The sequence below is a fragment of the Piliocolobus tephrosceles genome, chromosome 3, assembly GCF_002776525.5.
Source record: "Piliocolobus tephrosceles isolate RC106 chromosome 3, ASM277652v3, whole genome shotgun sequence".
In the NCBI taxonomy this organism is placed as follows: Eukaryota; Metazoa; Chordata; class Mammalia; order Primates; family Cercopithecidae; genus Piliocolobus; species Piliocolobus tephrosceles.
In genome coordinates this window covers 6,407,770-6,426,589 of record NC_045436.1, presented here as the reverse complement: position 1 = coordinate 6,426,589, position 18,820 = coordinate 6,407,770, and the positions used below count along the sequence as shown (strand labels likewise).

Below are 18,820 nucleotides of genomic sequence, written 5' to 3'. Positions count from 1 at the left end.
CTCATAAGCATTCAGAGAGTAATGCCTACTTATCAAGAGCCCCAGAACAGAATAAAGAAGAGAGAAAGGTTGGACATAACTATCTTTTAAAGATAATTAGGTGTCAAGGCAAAGCATCCTAAAATTTATAGTGTGAATAAATAAGAACATTACGCAATGACCAAAATTAGATTCTCAACCTTCCAGGAACAAACACAGATATTAGACAGCATTAAGTACACTCACACTTCAAAAGTTACATCTCACAATCACAGTAATCCAGGTCATTTTGATCCCCAACCTGCTTTACTCGCCATCAGCCAGTCCAGGATACAACTAAGGAGAAACGGAATTGAGAGTTGAATTTTCCAGGTTGGTCGTCTACACAGCTCCACTTCGCTGGACAGTGGCTAAACTCCCATGCTGACACCTCTTAAGAGGAGCTTCTGCTGGTTTTGCAAGTTTCAATGCTTTTTGAGCACCAATACGATGCCACAGTGGAAAATTCCACAACTAACCTCAAGTGAGACTGACAGGTTGCAGTTAAAACACAGTCAAAACTGACCAGGCGCGGTGGCTCACGCCTATAATCCCAGCACTTTGGGAGGCCAAGGTAGGCAGATCACCTGAGGTCAGGGGTTCAAGACCATCCTGGCCAACAGGGCGAAACCCCGACTCTACTGAAAATACAAAAATTAGCTGGGCATGGTGGCACGTGCCTGTAACCCCAGCTACTTGGGAGGCTGAGGCAGGAGAATCGCTTGAATCTAGGAAGCAGAGGTTGCAGTGAGCCAAGATCATGCCACTGCACTCCAGCCTGGATGACAGAGAGAGACTGTCTCAAAACAACAACAACAACAACAAAAACCCACCACAGTCAAAACTTTGTTTCATGCATAAAATTCCTGAAACTATTGTATTAAATTACCTTCGGGTTATGTCTATAAGGTATATACGAAACAGAAACAAATTTTGTGTTTAGACTTGGGTCCCATCCCCAGGATATCTCATTATGTATATGCAAATATTCCAAAATACAAAAAAAAATCTAAAAACCAAAACACTTCTTCCCCACCCTCAAGCCTTTCAGATAAGGGATACTCAATCTATATTTCAATAAGAGAATCCGTTAACCCGTGAAACCACCAAAACGTATCAGAAGTAAAATAATGCGCTTTTCAGATATTATGAGAGATTGCTGAGGATTTAGAAAACATTTACACTTTTGATTTTGTAAACTAAGGCTTGTAAACCAAAGCATCTGCCCAACTTTGGATTCTCTCAGCAGAACATCAAAATACGATGAAAGAACTGTAGTGAGTGAATTGAAGAAAAACTAATAGCATCCAGTTAACGGTGAGACATCACCGCACAGAGAAGCCTGCTTGGTGTGTCAGGCAGAAGAGCACTAAGAGGCCACTGCAGCTGGGTGAGTTTTGATGAGTGTGCCCTGGGAGCAAGTCAGGTGGTGCTAGGCTTCTGATGAGGAAGTGGACTGCGAGGCTGGCCTGTCTTGAGGCTAAGGAAGAATAAGGTAAAGGATACTTTGATGTTTTTATTTAAAGCTTTGGCTCAATAATTCAATAAGAAGATCCATTAACCTATGAAACTGTGAAAAGGTGTTTGGAGTAGAATAAAGTTGCACACGTTTTCGCTATTTTTGGGGATTTAGAAGCAATTGACCCTTTGTCATTTTCTCGTAATCAAAAAGGGATGGAACCTCCCCCTCTAACTGGCAGGAAGTGAAGGAGAAAGCAGGCATGTGAAACCCCTAAAGAGAGGTGGGACTGTCTTCCCTACTAAACTGTTGCTCACATTGCCTTAAAAAATGAGTGTCTCATGTACCTCAAGAATATGTACACCTATTATGTACCCACAAAAATTATAAATTTTAAAAAATGGTATTTCCTGGTGAATGTCTCTTAGAGAAAAAGAAAAGGCTATCTCTGACAAGTCTTCTACTTTAAAAGTTCTAGGCCGGGCACAGTGGCTTACACCTGTAATTCCACCACTTTGGGATGCCAAAGCAGGGAGACGGATTGAGCTCAGGAGTTCAAGACCAGCTTGGGCAACACGGTGAAACTCCATCTCTACAAAAAATACAAAAATTAGCCGGGCACAGCGGTGCCCACCAGTAGTCCCAGCTACTCGGGAGGCTAAGGTGGGAAGATTGCTTGAGCCAAGGAGGTCAAGGCTGCAGTGAGTTGAGATCACACCACTGCATTCCAGACTGACAACAGAGCAAGACCCAATCTCAAAATAAATAAATGATTCATTTTAAAAATTTAAAAAGTTCTGGCCATGCTTAGCTTTTGAGAACTGAAATGTAAAATTGTCCAGGTAAATGGATTGGTTGGGTAGAAAGGAAACTAATTAGGGATCAGGAGCTCTCAATTCCATCTTCAGCTCCAAAAAAAACTGTTCTGAGCTCCATCCAGCAAAGGTGAGAGGGAGCGAGGCAGGGAAGAACTATTGGCTGTGAATGCTTTCAGTTAGCAATGACTCCAACATAATGAGAAAAATGAAATAGAATCCATTCAAAAGAAAAATGAACTCACAGACCCAAAAAGAGCAATGTTTTATAGCGCATTGCAATTTTTTGTTCTAATTTTCTTCATGATGGGATATTCTCAGTACTAGGCTCACAAGAGTATCTTTATTAATACAATATTGCTAATGGTTTTGTGTCCGGAACTGGTGGGTTCTTGGTCTCACTGACTTCAACAATGAAGCCTAGAACCCTTGCAGTGACTGTTACGGTTCTTAAAAATGGTGTGTCCAGAGTTTGCTCCTTCAGACATTCAAACGTGTCTGGAGTTTCTTCCTTCTGGTGGGTTTGTAGTCTCATTGTCAGGAGTGAACCTGCAAACCCTTGTCGTGTCACAGCTCTTAAAGGGAGCATGTCCAAAGAGGGAGCAGCAAGATTTATTCCAAAGAACGAAACAACAAACTTCCCACATCGTGACACCCAACCAGATTGCCACAGGCTAGCTTAGCAGCCTGCTTTTATGCCCTTATCTGGCCCCGCCCACATCCTGCTGATTGGTCCACTTTACAGAGCGCTGATTGGTCTATTTTACAGAGAGCTGATTGGTCCGTTTTGATAGAGTGCTGATTGGTGCGTTTACAATCCTTGATCAAGACACAGAGTGCTAGGCAGAAAAGTTCTCCAAGTCCCCACTGGGTTAGCTAGATACAGAGTTAGCTAGATACAGAGTACCAATTGGTGTATTTACAAACCTTGAGCTAGACACAGAGTGCTGATTGGTGCATTTACAATCCTTGAGCTAGACACAGTGTGCTAGACAGAAAAGTTCTCCAAGTCCCCACCAGATTAGCTAGATACAGAGTGCTGATTGGTGCACATACAATCCTCCGGCTAGATACAAAAGTTTTCCAAGTCCCCATCTGGCTCAGGAGCCTAGCTGGCTTCACCTAGTGGATCCTGCACCAGGGCTGCAGGCAGAGCTCCCCGCCAGTCCGTAGGGGCACCTGCACTCCTCAGCCCTTGGGAGGTCGGTGGGACCGGGCGCGACAGAGCAGGGGGCAGTGCCCTTCGGGGAGGCTCAGGCAGCCAGGAAGCCCACCGCGGAGTGGGGAGCTCAGACATGGCGGGCTGCTGGTTCTGAGCCCTGCCCGCGGGGAGGCAGCTAAGGCCCGGCGAGTGCAGCGCCGGCGAGCCGACACTGCTGGGGGACCGGCGCAACCTCCACAGCTGCTGACCCGGGTGCTAAGCCCCTCACTGCCCTGGGCCGGTGGCGCCGGCCGGCCGCTCCGTGTGCAGGGCCCGCCGAGCCCCGACCCGCGCCCGCCGAACTCACACTGACGCCCGAGCGCCGCGCGCAGCCCCGGTTCCCGCCCGCGCCTCTCCCTCCACACCTTCCCGCAAGCAGCGGGAGGAGGTTCCGGCCTCAGCCAACCCAGAGAGGGGCTTCCATGGGGCCGTGGCAGGTTGAAGGGCTCTTCAAGCGCCAGGCAGAGTGGACGCCGAGGCCGAGGAGACACTGAGAGTGAAGGCTGCTAGCACATTGTCACCTCTCAGTTTCCCTCCTGTCGCTAAAGACGAAAGGGAAGCCACCACCCATATCAGAAAGCACTTTCAGGGATTCTGAACGTTATACGGCTGTGGGTAAGTGCTGGCTCTTCCATGCTCGCAGGCGCTGGTCGTGCTGGTGTTTGCGATGGGGTGGAGTGCGGGTGTTGGTACTGTAACCATAACCCTGGCCTCACTATCCTCCCAGTACTGCAGGTGACGTCCAGGAGGGGTGGGGCCCTCCTCCATGGCCACACTTCCCCACGCTGGGCATGCTCCAGGGAAGGATGGGCATTGATTGCCTCAGATCTCTCGGGTCTACAAGTACAGAAGGGCTGACAAGGGGGTCGCAAAAAGAAAGAACCCAGAGGGACCCATTTAGGAGCAAAATGAGCTCATAGACAAAGGCAGAAATTAAGCAGATGTAAATATTTACAGTCTATGTGGCCTGAGGGGAAAGAAGACTTGGGCTCTGCTGGAAAATTTCCTCCTGCTGGGGGAGGTCAACCGTTTGTTCTATTCAGGTCTTCAACTGGAACAGATAAAAATGTGCTTTACTCAAAATCCACTGATTTCAATGTAAATCTCATCCAAACATATCCTTACAGAAACATCTGGAATAATGTTTGACCAAACATTTGGACACCGTGGTCCAGAGAAGTTGATACATAAAATTAATCATTGTAGGAACCAAGCTGAAATTATTGTTTTAGAAAACATAATATGTAAAATGAAAGAAAAAATATAATGTATTAAACAGCAGAGAAGTGTAAGACTTGAAACCAAAGAAAAGCACAGTGTAGTATCTGAAACAAACAAAAAAATCCATTGGATGGGCATAGAGCAGAATATAGATGACAAAGGAATATGTCAGTGATCAACAGAAATAGATTAATAGAAATAAATTAATGTAAAGAAAAGAAAGAAAATGGTTTTGAAAAAGACAGAGCCTCAGAGACATATGGGACTCTATTAAAAGGTCAAGCATACATGTAATTAGAAGAGAATGGACCAAATACAGTTTGAAGAAAGACAGCTGAAAATTGATAAAAGTATGAATTTCCAGATTCAAGGAAATCCAAGAACCTCAACCACAATAAATATTACAAAAGCCATGCCAAGGAATAACATAATCAAATGCTGAAAACCAGAGGTAAAGAGACCCTTGTTTGGGACAGTGGCTCACACCCATAATCCCAACACTTTGGGAGAACAAGGTGGGAGGATTGCTTGAGTCCAGGAGTTCAAGACCAGCCTGGGCAACACAGCAAGACCCTGTCTCTACCAAAAATTTTTAAAAATTGGCTAAGCATGGTGGTGTCAGGCCTCTGAGCCCAAGCTAAGCCATCATAGCCCCAGTGACCTGCAAGTACATATCCAGATGGCCTGAAGCAACTGAAGATCCACAGAAGTGAAAATAGCCTTAACTGATGACATTCCACCATTGTGATTTGTTTCTGCCTCACCCTAACTGATCAATGTACTTTGTAATCTTCCCCACCCTTAAGAAGGTTCTTTATAATTCTCCCTGCCCTTGAAAATGTACTTTGTGAGATCCACCCCTTCCCCCAAAACATTGCTCTTAACTCCACCACCTATCCCAAAACCTATAAGAACTAATGATAATCCACCACCCTTTGCTGACTCTCTTCGGACTCAGTCTGCCTGCACTTAGGTGAAATAAACAGCCATGTTACTCACACAAAGCCTGTTTGGTGGTCTCTTCGCACGGACACGTGAGACAGGTGGCACATACCAGCTGCTTGGGAGGCTGAGGTGGGAGGATCACTTGAGCCCGGGAGTTGGAGCATGCAGTGAGCTATGATCCCACCACTGTACTCCAGCCTGGGCAACACAGTGAGACCTTGTCTCTAAAAATAAGAGAGACAAAGGAAAGCTTGTGTATTAGGCTGTTCTCACATTGCTACGAAAACACACCTGAGACTGGGTAATTTATTTTTTAAAAAAGAGGTTTAATTGACCCATGGGTCTGCAGGCTGTACAGGAAGCGTGATTCTGGCACCTGCTTGGCCTCTGGGGAGGCCTCAAGAAATTTAGAGTCATGGCAGAAGGCGAAGGGCAAACCGATGCTTCACATGGCCAAAGCAGGAGGAAGAGAGAAAGGGGAGAGCTGCCACACACTTGTAAACAACCAGATCTCATAAGAACTCACAAACAACCAGATCTCATAAGAACTCACTACACAGTACCAGGAGAGGATGGTGCTAAACCATCCATGGGAACTCCCCTCCCATGATTCAGTCACTCCCACCAGGCCCCACCTCCAACACTGGGGATTACAATTGAACATGAGATTTGGACAGGGACACTGATCCAAACCTTATTACCTTGAAAGCAGACAAAGTGACACCTGGGAAAACGATAATTCAAGTAAGCACTGACTGCTCATTAGAAACAATGGGAGGCCAGCAGTCAGTGGTACAGTCTTCAAAGTGCTGAACAAAAACCATTCAAGCCAGAACTCTGTATTTAGTGAAAACATCACTCCAGAATGAAAGCAAAATAAATACATCTTCAAATCAAAGAAACCCAAGAGAAGTCACTGTCAGTAGACCTGTACTACAAGAAATGCTGAAGTCAGCTCTTCAGGCAAAAAGAAAATTCCATCTCATGGAAACTCAGATTTTCAGGAAGGAATGAAAAGCACTCAAAATGTGTGGCTACATATAAAAGACAATTTCCCCTTTAAACTTCTTGCAAATGCATATGACTTTTTAAAGCAAAACTTAAAACATTATCTAGGCCTACCAAGCTGAAAGGCTAGAATAACCAGCCTGGAAGTTGATTAGAACTGGTGCTTCCACAGCACAGGGAGACCTGGATGGTGCCTGTCATGAAATTCTGACATGAGACCATGAAGGGACAAACACTGGATTCCATAAGTGCCTGAAACCTGAGCCCACATAAATGCAGTACCTCTATGATAGAAGGAACTCCGTGCAGAGTGGTTTATGGAGCTTTCTAGTTCTGAGCTAGGCTCTAGTTCAGGCACCCTCGGTAGAGCGTTCTCACAGGCTGACTTTGCATTCATACGAACTATCTTCAATTCCGCATCCCAAATAACAGCCACCATTTATTTACATCTGCAAACAAAGGTTATCTTACTTTTTGTTTTCTGCTCCTTACACCTTTTTCTTTTTCTTGCCTTATTGCAAGTGCTAGACTTCAAGTAGAAATGGAGAGATTGGGCATCCTACTTTGTTCCTGATCTTAGGGAGAGGCATTCAATATTTCACCATTAAGTATGATGTTAGCTCTGGGTTTTTTATAGATGCCCTTGATCAGATTCAGAGAGTTTCCTTTTCTCCTATTTGGCTGATAGTTTTTTGTTTGTGTTTTTTAAAATCATAAATAAATATTGAATTTTTTCCAAATATTCTTCCTGCATCTATTGAAATAATCATGTGGTGTTTCTCTTTTATTCTGTGAATGTGATAAATTACACACATTGTTGAATGTTAAATCAACTTTGCATCCCTGGGATAAAACCTACTTGGTCATGATATTTACCTTTTTTATATATTGCTGGATTTGATTCACTAATATTCTGTTGAGGATTTTGTGTCTATATTCATGAGGGATATTGGCTTCTAATGTTTTTGGTTATGTTTTGTCTAATTTGGGTATTAGGGCTATACTGGCCTCATAAAATGAGTTGGAAGTGTTTCCTTCTCTATTTTTCAAAAGGAGGTTTTGGGTTTTTGTTTCTTTTTTTCTTATGTATTTGATACAATTCACTGGTAAAATAATACAAACCTGAAGTTGTCTTTCTTTTCTTTTCTTTTTTTTTTTTTTGAGACAGTGTCTCATTCTGTCACCCAGGCTGGAGTGCAGTGGTGCAATCACGGCTCACTGCAGCCTCAAGCTTCTGGGCTCAAGTGATTTTCCTGACTCAGCCTCCAAGTAGCTGAGACCACAGGCACACGCCACCACACTGGGCTAATTTTTTTGATTTTTAGTAGAGATTAAGTCTTACTATATTGCCCAGGCTGGTCTCAAACTCCTGGGCTCAAGTGATCCTCTTGCCTGGCCTCCCAAAGTACTGGCAGTGCAGGCATGAGCCACCATACCTGGCAGGATCTGGAGTTTTCTTTGTGAACTTTTTGACAAATTCAATTTCCATAGTAGATATAAGGCTAATCCTATTATCTGTTTCATCCTGTGCCAGTTTTTATGTTATTCAAGGAGTTTATCCAGTTTCATCTAAATTGTTACATTTGGCCCAGGTGCGGTGGCTCACGCCTGTAATCCCAGAACTTTGGGAGGTTGAGGTGGGCAGATCACTTGAGGTCAGGAGTTTGAGACCAGCCTGACCAATATGGTGAAACCCCCTCTCTACTAAAAATTCAAAAAAAAAAAAAATATAGTCAGGTGTTGTTGCGGGCACCTGTAATCCTAGCTTTTCGGGAGGCTGAGGCATGAGAATTGCTTAAACCTGGGAGGTGGAGGTTGCAGTGAGCCGAGATCGTGCCTGCATTCCAGCCTGGGCTACAAAGTGAGACTCTGTCTTAAAATAAAATAAAAAAAAAAATTGTTACATTTGTTGGCATAAAGTTTTTCACAATAATCCCTTATTATTCTTTTAATGTAGGATCTGTAACAACCATAACTTCTCTTTCATTCCTGATAGTGTTAATTCGTGTTCATTCATCTTGTAACAAACATCAACACTTCATTTATTTTTGGTGCTGAATACTCTTTCATCATATGAACATACCACACCTGCCTTATCCATTCATCAGCTGGTGGACATTTGAGTTGTTAATACTTTTTGGCTTTTATGAACAACAGTGCTCTAAACATTCATATATAAGTCCTTGTGTTGACTCTTCTAGCTAGTTTGATTTAAACTGGTTTTATCCCAACAGGCCTCCCCAGTTACCACCTAGTCTCAGTTTCTCATTGCTGTGTAATTGAGATTCACTTGGTTCCAGTCCCTGAGAGTCAAGGGATCATGTAGCCTCAGTTGGATTAAGCCTGGGGTGAAATCTTGAGGGGCCCCACACATCTGAAGGTTCAGGCAAGTTGGCCTGGGAGTCACTGTGCTGTTGCAGGAGGTACAGAAAAAGCGACAGCAGGTGCAGAATTTTATTTCTTGGTTGGAAACCCTTGCTTAGGAATTCCTAGCAATATGCAATTTGCCATTTCATGTTAATGAACTCACATACTGTTAACAGTATCATTTTTGCCTTTTAGACTGGTTTTGTTCATATGGTGACTCTTTAATCCCTGGAAATCCTTCAGAATACCTTGTTACATTCTGGAAGATTTTACCGCTTGGAATGCAATTCCTCTTCTGCAATGTGCATGTAACTCCAACAGACAAAATGCCAATAATGTATTTTTCCTTCACGTGTTTATCATTTACCCATTTTATCACCTACCCGTAAACACTTCCTCTGAAGCCTGTAAGGGTGACTCACATTAAATGAAAATTCGCCAAATCCTTTGTTTTCTATTTTCCTCTTAAAGAAATTGTGGGTGAAACTGTTGAAAGATCTTTATATCAGGTAACACACGAGGTCTTGAATTTGCTTAATAAGGAAAGAAAGGAAGGAGAAGAAGGTTAACTATGTGTAAATTTATAGATGTTTTGGTGTCTGGAGTCCACGTAAATAATATATTACCTCGCTGTAAAAATGAACTCTGCTAGAGTCTAGGTCTTTAAACACAAATTAACAGGAGCTCCAGGGAAGGAAGAGATGTTCTGCTCTTAATGATCTTTTCAACACTAGCTGCAGGTCCTGAGAACCCCGCAGGGAATTGGGGGAACGTGTGGTCCTTAAGATGTTGGTATCCAGTGTTGAATAGCTTGTAAGGTGGGGGTGGGGGGAAGAAATCTTCTCTATAAAATAAAAACTAAAACACTCAAGCAATTAATACTTTAAGAACAATTACAATAATTGGTATTGGCCTGGAGACTCCAGGCTTTTAAACATTCAGTGGGTAATTTTCTTCAAAGGTAATAAAAGTGGAATTTTTGACCAAGTTTATTAGCAGAGGCAAGGCTTGCCTAGGGACGCACGATTCATATGTCCTTCCAATGTGAATGAAACTCAGCCTTCCTTTTTTGTGTTTGTGTTATTGCTGTTGCGCTATTCTGCCCTCCAAGTGGATCCTCTGGGGGCCAATTTTCAGCTTCCACAGAAGTGAGAACACGAGGGCCCGTCTTTCTGTGCCTGACTGACTCCACTTCACTTACCGGCCCTTCCTCCCCCAACCCCTGCTCCCCGCCCCACCCGGCTCACCCACGTTGCTGGGAATGACGCGTTTTCCTTCTTTTCCATCCACCCTGACTTTCTTATCTCTTATTCTGGCCTCTCTGGGAAGACCACAGCAGGAACTCCTGCGCTCCCGGCCTGGGTCCCTCCTCCTCGCCTCTGCTTGCCTGCTCCTCCCCCGCCCCACTGTCCACCTCTGCCCTATGCCCAGGCTTCTCACACCCCCTCTTCCTTACCCGCCCTCAGCACAGTGGCTCTGTGGGGGTCTCCATGTGCCTCTCCCCCTTCCACCCCCACCCCGTCCGGTCCCTGTGGTGCTGCCTCATCCCCTGCTCACCGCCTCTCTGTGACCCCACTCTGCGATCTGATCTCCTGGGGCGTCCCTGCAACCCCCCTCTGCGATCTGATCTCCTGCCACCGCCAGATGCCTCAGCTACTCCCTCCCTTTCTCTTCCTCCTCCTCTAGGCTGGTGACCTCTGATACTACCTGTGTGACTTTGGCAACTTGCTTACCTTCTCTGAGCCTCTTCTCATTCTAGATGAGAATATTTGGAGGATCAAATGAGACCTACTAAAGATGCCCAATAGACTTTAGCTAGTTCTTACCTGCCTGACTGCTCCTTGTGCCCATCACTTGGTGCTGGGACTCTTCACTCCACACCCCCTCCCCCCTCCCCCAGGTTGTAAAGGTGCATTTCAGGGACTGGGTAATGGGCACAGCCCTAAGTAAGCTCTGCGTTCAGCCCCTCGGATTAGGGTGAACAGCTTGGCTGATTGAGTGAAGGTACTGCAGGCCACTTATCTGGTTGCAAAATATATTTTATGGGTTTAGAAACAAAAAGAACTATTTGTGTATAGTGTTTAACAAATATATAATTGATTATGGGAGAAGTGGCCCTTCCTTCCTTCCTTCCTCCCTCCCTTCGTTCCTTCTTTCTTTTCTCATTTGGAAATCTAACCACTACTGATTATTTCCAAGGCATAGATGATTGGCAATAGGTGATGGAACCCGAGTTTTCCTCGGCCTCCTGTATCTGGAGGAGGTAATGTAAAGAGTAACTACTTGGTATTCAAAGGCTCTTGCCTTTACCTGCAAACACAAGAGCACACACTTGTCAGCAGAGCTGCTAACTCTGCTAGCAGAGGAGTCCCCACTATGCCCAGCCAGCTCTAGGACTTCCTGCTGGAGGTGCCACTGTGTTGCCAAGCACCATGCCTCATCTTGATGTCTCCAGGGCACAACTGTAGGGATGTCACTGACGCCCTGAATTCTCATGGTTCCAAACCTGTGGAGCAGTGAGCTCCATGGTCCTCCAGTGGGCGTGTGCCGAGACCAGCTTGTAGCAGGACAAGCCACACACAAAACCCCTCAGACACCAAGTTAAAGAAGGACGGGCTTTACTCGGCTGGGAGCTTCAGCAAGACTCACGTCTCCAACAACCGAGCTCCTCAAGTGAGCAATTACTGTCCCTTTTAAGGGCTCACAACTCTAAGGGGGTGTGTGTGAGAGGGTCATGATTGATTGAGCAAGCAGGGGGTACGTGACTGGAGGCTGCATGCACTGGTAATTAGAACAGAACAGAACAGGACAGGGATGTTCACAGTGCTTTTCTATGCCTTGTCTGTAATCTATAGATAACATAACTGATTAGGTTGGGGGGTTGATCTTTAACTACCAAGCCCAGGGTGTGGTGCCGGGCTGTCTGCTTGTGGATTTCATTTCTGCCTTTTAGTTTTTACTTCTTCTTTCTTTGAAGGTAGAAATTGGGCATAAGACAATATGAGGGGTGGTCTCCTCCCTCAAGCTCAGTCATGGAGACCCTAACCCAGTGGTACTAAAGGAATTAAAGACACATGCAGAAATATCGGGTGTGGAGTGGGAAATCAGGGGTCTCACAGCCTTCAGAGCTGAGAGCCTCAAACAGAAATTTACCCACATATTTATGGACAGCAAGCCAAGCCAGTGATGAGCGTTGTTTCTACAGATTATAGATTAACTAAAAGTATTCCTTACAGGAAACAAAGGGATGGGCCGAAATAGAGGCATGGACTCTGACTAGTTATCTGCAGCAGGAACATGTCCTTAAGGCACAGATAGCTCATACTATTGTTTGTGGCTTAAGAACGCCTTTAAGCCTTTTTCCACCCTGGGTGGGCCAGGTGTTCCTTGCCCTCATTCTGGTAAACCCACAATCTTCAGTGTGGGTGTCATGGCCAACATGAGCATGTCACAGTGCTGCAGAGATCTTGTTTATGGCCAGTTTTGGGGCCAGTTTATGGCCAGATTTGGAGGCCTGTTCCCAACAGGCGTGGGTCCCAAAGTGCTATTGCCCAGCCCCAGTAGTTGATAGAGCCTATGGAGGCAGAGCTTTCTGGTTTTCGCTCTGACCTTCTCTCTCTCTCTAGGCTCGTGTATGTGCAGTAGCCTTGGCCAGGAACTGACTGGAGTAAGAGCTCCACCCTTCCCAGCATTCAGGGCCTCTTCGGGGCCAGTTTCTTGTTCTCTCTGGATGAGTATCTCTGGGAAGCTCCCCAGCCTTTGCACATAGAGCTCTCCAGCAAAAACCCAGGCTGAGCCCCTCTCTGGGAAGCTCCTCAGACCTTGGAAAATACATTTCTGTTGGGCCTGTCCTGCTTCTCCACTGTGGACCACAGAAGACCACAGTTCCAGTGAGGACTCCACCACATACTCTTACACATAAGCTATTTTTTGTAAGCTATGTGTAAGCTTCTGTTTTTCAAACATTAGCAACTGCCTATCCAATGGTTCCTTCAGGTATACGTGCACTACCATAAAGAATTATTCAGGCTGGGTACGGTGGCTCACGCCTGTAATCCCAGCACTTTGGGAGGCCGAGGCGGGCAGATCACGAGGTCAGGAGATTGAGACCATCTTGGCTAACACGGTGAAATCCTGTCTCTACTAAAAATACAAAAAAGTAGCCAGGCGTGGTGGTGGGCACCTGTAGTCCCAGCTACTTGGGAGGCTGAGGCAGGAGAATAGTGTGAACCCAGGAGGCAGAGGTTGCAGTGAGCCGAGATCGAGCCACTGCACTCCAGCCTGGGCCACAGTGCAAGACTCCATCTCAAAAAAAAAAAAAAAAAAAAATTATTATTCAAAATAAGTTGGGGGAACTTCCCAATAGTTGAACATGTGGAGGTCCCTGGAGGGTGGCATGCCTGGGGAAGGCATGGAAGCTCCCCACCCCTTCCCGCATACTCACCCCATGCATCTCTTCATCTGGATCCTTTGTAATATCCTTTATAATGAGCTAGTGAGCATTACTCTTCTGCAGGTCAGAAATGTTCCCAGATGCTGCAGTCATTTCACTTTGATTTCATTGGAGATACTCTGACTTGATGATAATATTAACATCACTGAATCCTTCAAGGAATTTGTTGAATTGCTCAAAAAAAGTAGAGAAAGTGAAGATGATGGTACACGATGCTAGTGATTTTCTCATCAGACCCCGGGGAAGCTTCCAGAAGGAGCAAATAGGCTTCATTGAGGCTGTGTGAGGATGCGGTGAGAAGATGGCCATCTGCAAACCAGGAGGATGCTCTCACCAGACACCAGTCTGCTGGTACCCAGCCTCCAAAACTGTGCAAAATAAATGTTTGTTGGTTACATCCTAAATAAATAAGTAAATATTAAAATAAGTTGTGCGATCATTAAAAAAAAAAAAAAAATACCTGGCTGTGGCTGGGTGCAGTGGTTCAGGACTGTAATCCTAGCACTTTGGGAGGTTGAAGGAGGAGGATTGCTTGAGGCCAGGAGTTCAAGACCAACTCAATATTTAAAAAAAACAAAAACAAAAAAAAAAAACCAACTTGGGGCAATAGTCCTGTTTTCTAGTAGAGTCTTTTTGCAAAAAATGCTGTGATGCTATCCATGTTCTTGAGTATATGGAGGAAAAAAAAAAAAAAAAAAGATCAGCCCTGACCCTCTTTGATATAGATGAAAATCGATTTCCTATTTGGAAATCTTACTTATATCAGCTACAATAGGAAGCCCCTCATCCTTGAAGGATTATCTGTACTTTTGAGGGAGAAAACAGCCTGAAGTATCATGGAAGAGAGTTTCATGGCATGATCTCCGGAGAAGCAGCCGACCAGCTCTTGTGTGTGGCTGAGGGAGATACATCATGGGGAGAGGCAGCAACAGCCAGAGCCCTACACTTTGGCTTTCAGATTGGGAAGTCAAACAAGAAACTTGGGGCTCTAGTGCAATGGAAATCACTTTGCTCAAGAGAAACACTGTGTGTCCACCCACAATCTGGTAACTGATGGCTTGATTACTCTCTATATTGAAACAAGGCAGCAGAATACATTGCCAAGGTGATGATAAACCCAGTTTATGGACACATAGGATGCACAACCTTCAACAGAGAGTCTGCTGGCAAAAAATATGTGCCAGTCCTGAAAGAGACATGTGGTGAGATTCTACAGGCCAGGATGAGTTGTTGGAGAAAAGACCAACATCACTTGTTAGAAGAGCAACTCTGAAAGAAAACGAGCAAATTCCAAAATATGAAAAGGTTCACAATTTCAAGGTCCATGGATCGAGAGGCCCATGCTTAGCGTGAATACTGTGCCATTCTCATGTATGGTCTTATTGCTCAGGGAGTGAACCATGTGGATTGGTTTCAGTGTTCACAAGCAGTGACCCCACATGGTCCCAAATGACTGGAAACCAGGCTTGAGGCATGCCAACGTGTCCAGCTGTGACCTTACAGTGCTTGTCAAAAGCACACACTGCTAAGTGGCCAAGGGTGGTGGACATGTGCAACAGGAAGATTGAGTTTGAAAGTCCCAATTCTGAAGGGCTATACCATGTATCAGGATTTAGTGACTTAACTGATGTCAAGATGGCTTTTGACAGAGGTGGTGAGAAAGCAGCTATTTCTGTGAACACATACGAAGATGTCAGCATTATCACTGGAACTCGGAAACCGCACTTCAGGGATTTGCCAGTTTCACTAATTACGCATGATATCTACCCTAAGTTTATAGAATCTGCCAAAACTATGGATTCTAGTGAGTAACTGGAAACCCTTCATGAAGCATTGAAACTACTGACACCTTCTCACTGTGAAACCCTCTGATCCCTGATGGCGCATCTAAACAGGGTGACGCTCCATGAAAAGGAAAATCTTGTGAATGCGGAGAGCCCTGGAATTGTCTTTGGCCCATCCCTTCTGAGACCTCCGGAATGAAATGCCATGGCTGCATTGAACGATATACAATATCACATTGTATATCCAGGTGATATTCCAGGTGAAGTTAGTAGCCCAGAGTGAGAACTTCATTGGTGACCATTTGGCCAATCAGATGGTGCTTTTTCCAGGCCTGCCTGTGGCCACCCATGGACCAATCAGCACACACTTCCTCCATTCTGAGCACATAAAAACCCCAGACTCAGGCTGACACACTCATTCGGATGATCTGCCTGTGGAAATAGGCTACCCACCATGGGTCTCCTCTCCACTGAGAGCTGGACACTAGTTCGGATGACCTGCCTACAGAAGGGGCTACCCACTGTGGGTCTCCTCTCTGCTAAGAGCTGGACACTCATTGGAACAATCTGCCCTTGTAAAGGAGTTACCCACTGTGGGTCTCCTCTCTGTTGAGAGCTGGACACTCATTGGGACAACCTGCCTGCGTAAAGGAGCTACCCACTGCAGGGTTTCCTCTCCACTGAGATCTAGACACTCATCAGGGCAACCTGTATGCAGAAATAAGCTACCCACTTCAGGTCTCCTGAGAGCTGTTCTGTTGCTCAATGAAAATCCTCTCCCCCTTGCTCACCCTCCAGTTGTCTGCATACCTCATTCTTCCTGGACATGGGACAAGAACTTGAGACCCACTGAATGGTGGAACTGAAAGAGCTGTAACACAAACAGGCTGAAACATGCCCCCCTCTGCCCACTTCTCACCTTGTTGCAGGTGATGAGAAGGAGAAAAGAGCTGCAGCCCTTCAGGGAGCCCAGACCTAGGGGCTCTCTGAGCCAGGGCTGTGACACCTCTTTGGGGCTCTGTGGTTCCTGGCATCTCTAAGCTTCTGGATGCCACTGCATTCCCCTTGTCCAGATGTAGGTGCCCTCAGCGGAAGCTGCTTGTGTTACATCTAATCCAGCCGCAGCCTTTCATGGAGCCAGCATCTGTGCTGGTGCCTCTTGCTGCCTGCCTCACTGCAGCAGCTGGCATGCCTGGCTAAGTGCAGTGGCCGTACCTTGTGCTTGCTCGCTCACACACCCCTCACCATTCTGCGCCTGGCTTGCTCTTGGCAGGTGTGCAATCCCAGCTGGTAGTGTGGCTGAGCAAAGCCTGCTTGACCAAGTGGGTGGAACAGGCCCAGAAGGCCTAAATAAAGCTTGGGCAAATGTGCCACCAGCCACAGAGGTTTCTGGCTAGAAAAACAACACCCTAAGGATCCTGTGACACTGCATGGCCTGCTGTGCTTCTATTCTGGGGGCGTACGCAGAGTCCAGTGATCTGTGGCACCACAGAAAGCCTACTTTCCATGATGTATATGTGCCACATTTTCTTTGTCCATTCTACTGCTGATGGACATTTAGGCTGAATTCACGTCTTTACTATTGTGAATACTATGCAGCTCCTTTGCAGGGACATAGATGAGCTGGAGACCATTATCCTTCGGAAACTAACACAGACACAGAAAACCAAATACCACATGTTCTCACATAGAAGTGGGAGCTAAATGGTGAGAACACATGGATGCAAAGAGGGAAACAACAGACTGGGGCCTCCTGGAGGGTGGAGGGTGGGAGGAGGGAGAGGGGCAGGAAAAAATAACTATTGGGTACTAGGCTTAGCACGTGGGTAACAAAATGATTGGTAAAACAAACCCTTGTGATGCAAATTTATCTATATAACAAACCTGCACAGCTACCCCGAACCTAAACTAAAAGTTAAGGAAAAAAAAAAGACTGGGCATGGTGACTCATGCCTATAATCCCAGCTCTTTGGGAGGCTGGGGCAGGTGATCAGTTGAGGCCAGGAGTTCAAGACCACCCTGGCCAAATGATGAGACCCTCCCACCCATCTCTACCAAAAATACAAAAATTAGCTAGCTGTGGTGGTGGATGCCTGTATTCCCAGCTACTTGGGTGGCTGAGCAGGAGAATCGTTTGAACCCAGGAGGCAGAGGTTGCAGTGAGCTGAGATTGTGCCACTTCACTCCAGCCTGGGCAAGACAATGAGACTCCATCTCAGATTAAAAAAAAAAAAAAATCCTACTCTCTTCAGTGTCCCTGTTCCATGAGAGCTCTTTGCTATAAGCTCCTGAGAAGGCCTCCAATGGGCAGCATGTCCGGCAGTCTGTCCTTCCCTCTGGCCCTGTGCTGTCTCTGTTACAACGGCCCCATCTCTGCAAGAAGCCGTGGCTTGGGGAGAAAGAGTAACCCTTGCTGCCAATTCAAGCTCCTACTATGCAGCAAGATGTTGGCCAGGTGCTTTCTGACAAAATCCTTTATGCCCTCCTGGCACTATGAGGGAGGTTTTAATACCCCATTTTATCAATGAGAACATGGAGAATTTGAGTGTTTATAAACTTTTCCCAAGTTTTCGTAACTGCTCAGTGGCATAAAAATAAAATTCCAAACCAAGTTTACTTAATTCAAAGGAAATAATTAGAAAAACCTAAGTCTAGACTGGACTGTGAATGATGCCTATGATCCAGGTAGACATACAAATGGAATTAAAGACATTATGCATTTTCCTTTTTCTGTTTTTGTTTTGGTTTTTGTTTTGAGATGGAGTTTCACTCTTGTTGCCCAGGCTGGAGTGCCATGGCGCAATCTCAGCTCACCGCAACCTCTGCCTCCCGGGTTCAAGTGATTCTCCTGTCTCAGCCTCCCAAGTAGCTGGGATTACAGGCGCATGCCACCACGCCAGGCTAATTTTTGTATTTTTGGCAGAGATGGGGTTTCATCATATTGGTCAGGCTGGTCTCGAACTCCTGACCTCAGGTGATCTGCCCACCTCAGCCTCCCAAAGGGCTGAGATTACAGGCAAGAGCCACCACACCCAGCGCACATTCGTTTTTCTACAAATATGAGAGCAGTCCTCTTACTTCACACATACCTTGGTGACACTCTCAGGAGGCAACCTAGAGGAGCTACTGGCTTAAGGGGACAGAAAGGAGGGACAGTTCTCTGGGGGCAGGTACCCTCATTCTCCTCCACGTAGTGACAAGTTCGCCTTGACATGTCATTTCCCAAGAATTCGCATTCCGAACACATTCGCATATTCAGACACCTACCTGTTGCACAGAAGACTAGCGTTAGCTTTCCCTGCAGGGAGGGTTACCTTTGAAACATTTCCCCAAAGTGACCTCTAGCAAAGTCATTCGAATCTCCTGTCTTGGGTTCTTGTCACTCTGCTGACAGAAGGGGGAACAGCCAAAATTTACTCCACTGAATCCTGACCACCTGGGAAGGAAGAAGAAGAAAATGTAGCTTTCTTTAACACCCCAGGCTAATTAAAAAGGAATTGCCGGGGCTGGGTGCGGTGGCTCACGCCTGTAATCCCAGCACTTTGGGAG

General features: G+C 45.8%; 1 pseudogene; it reads left to right on the top strand.

Annotated features, from left to right (window-relative positions):
• The first annotated feature begins 14,160 nt into the window (after nucleotides 1–14,160).
• LOC111548512 lies at nucleotides 14,161–17,678 on the top strand (annotated as a pseudogene).
• The last annotated feature ends 1,142 nt before the right edge of the window (nucleotides 17,679–18,820 follow it).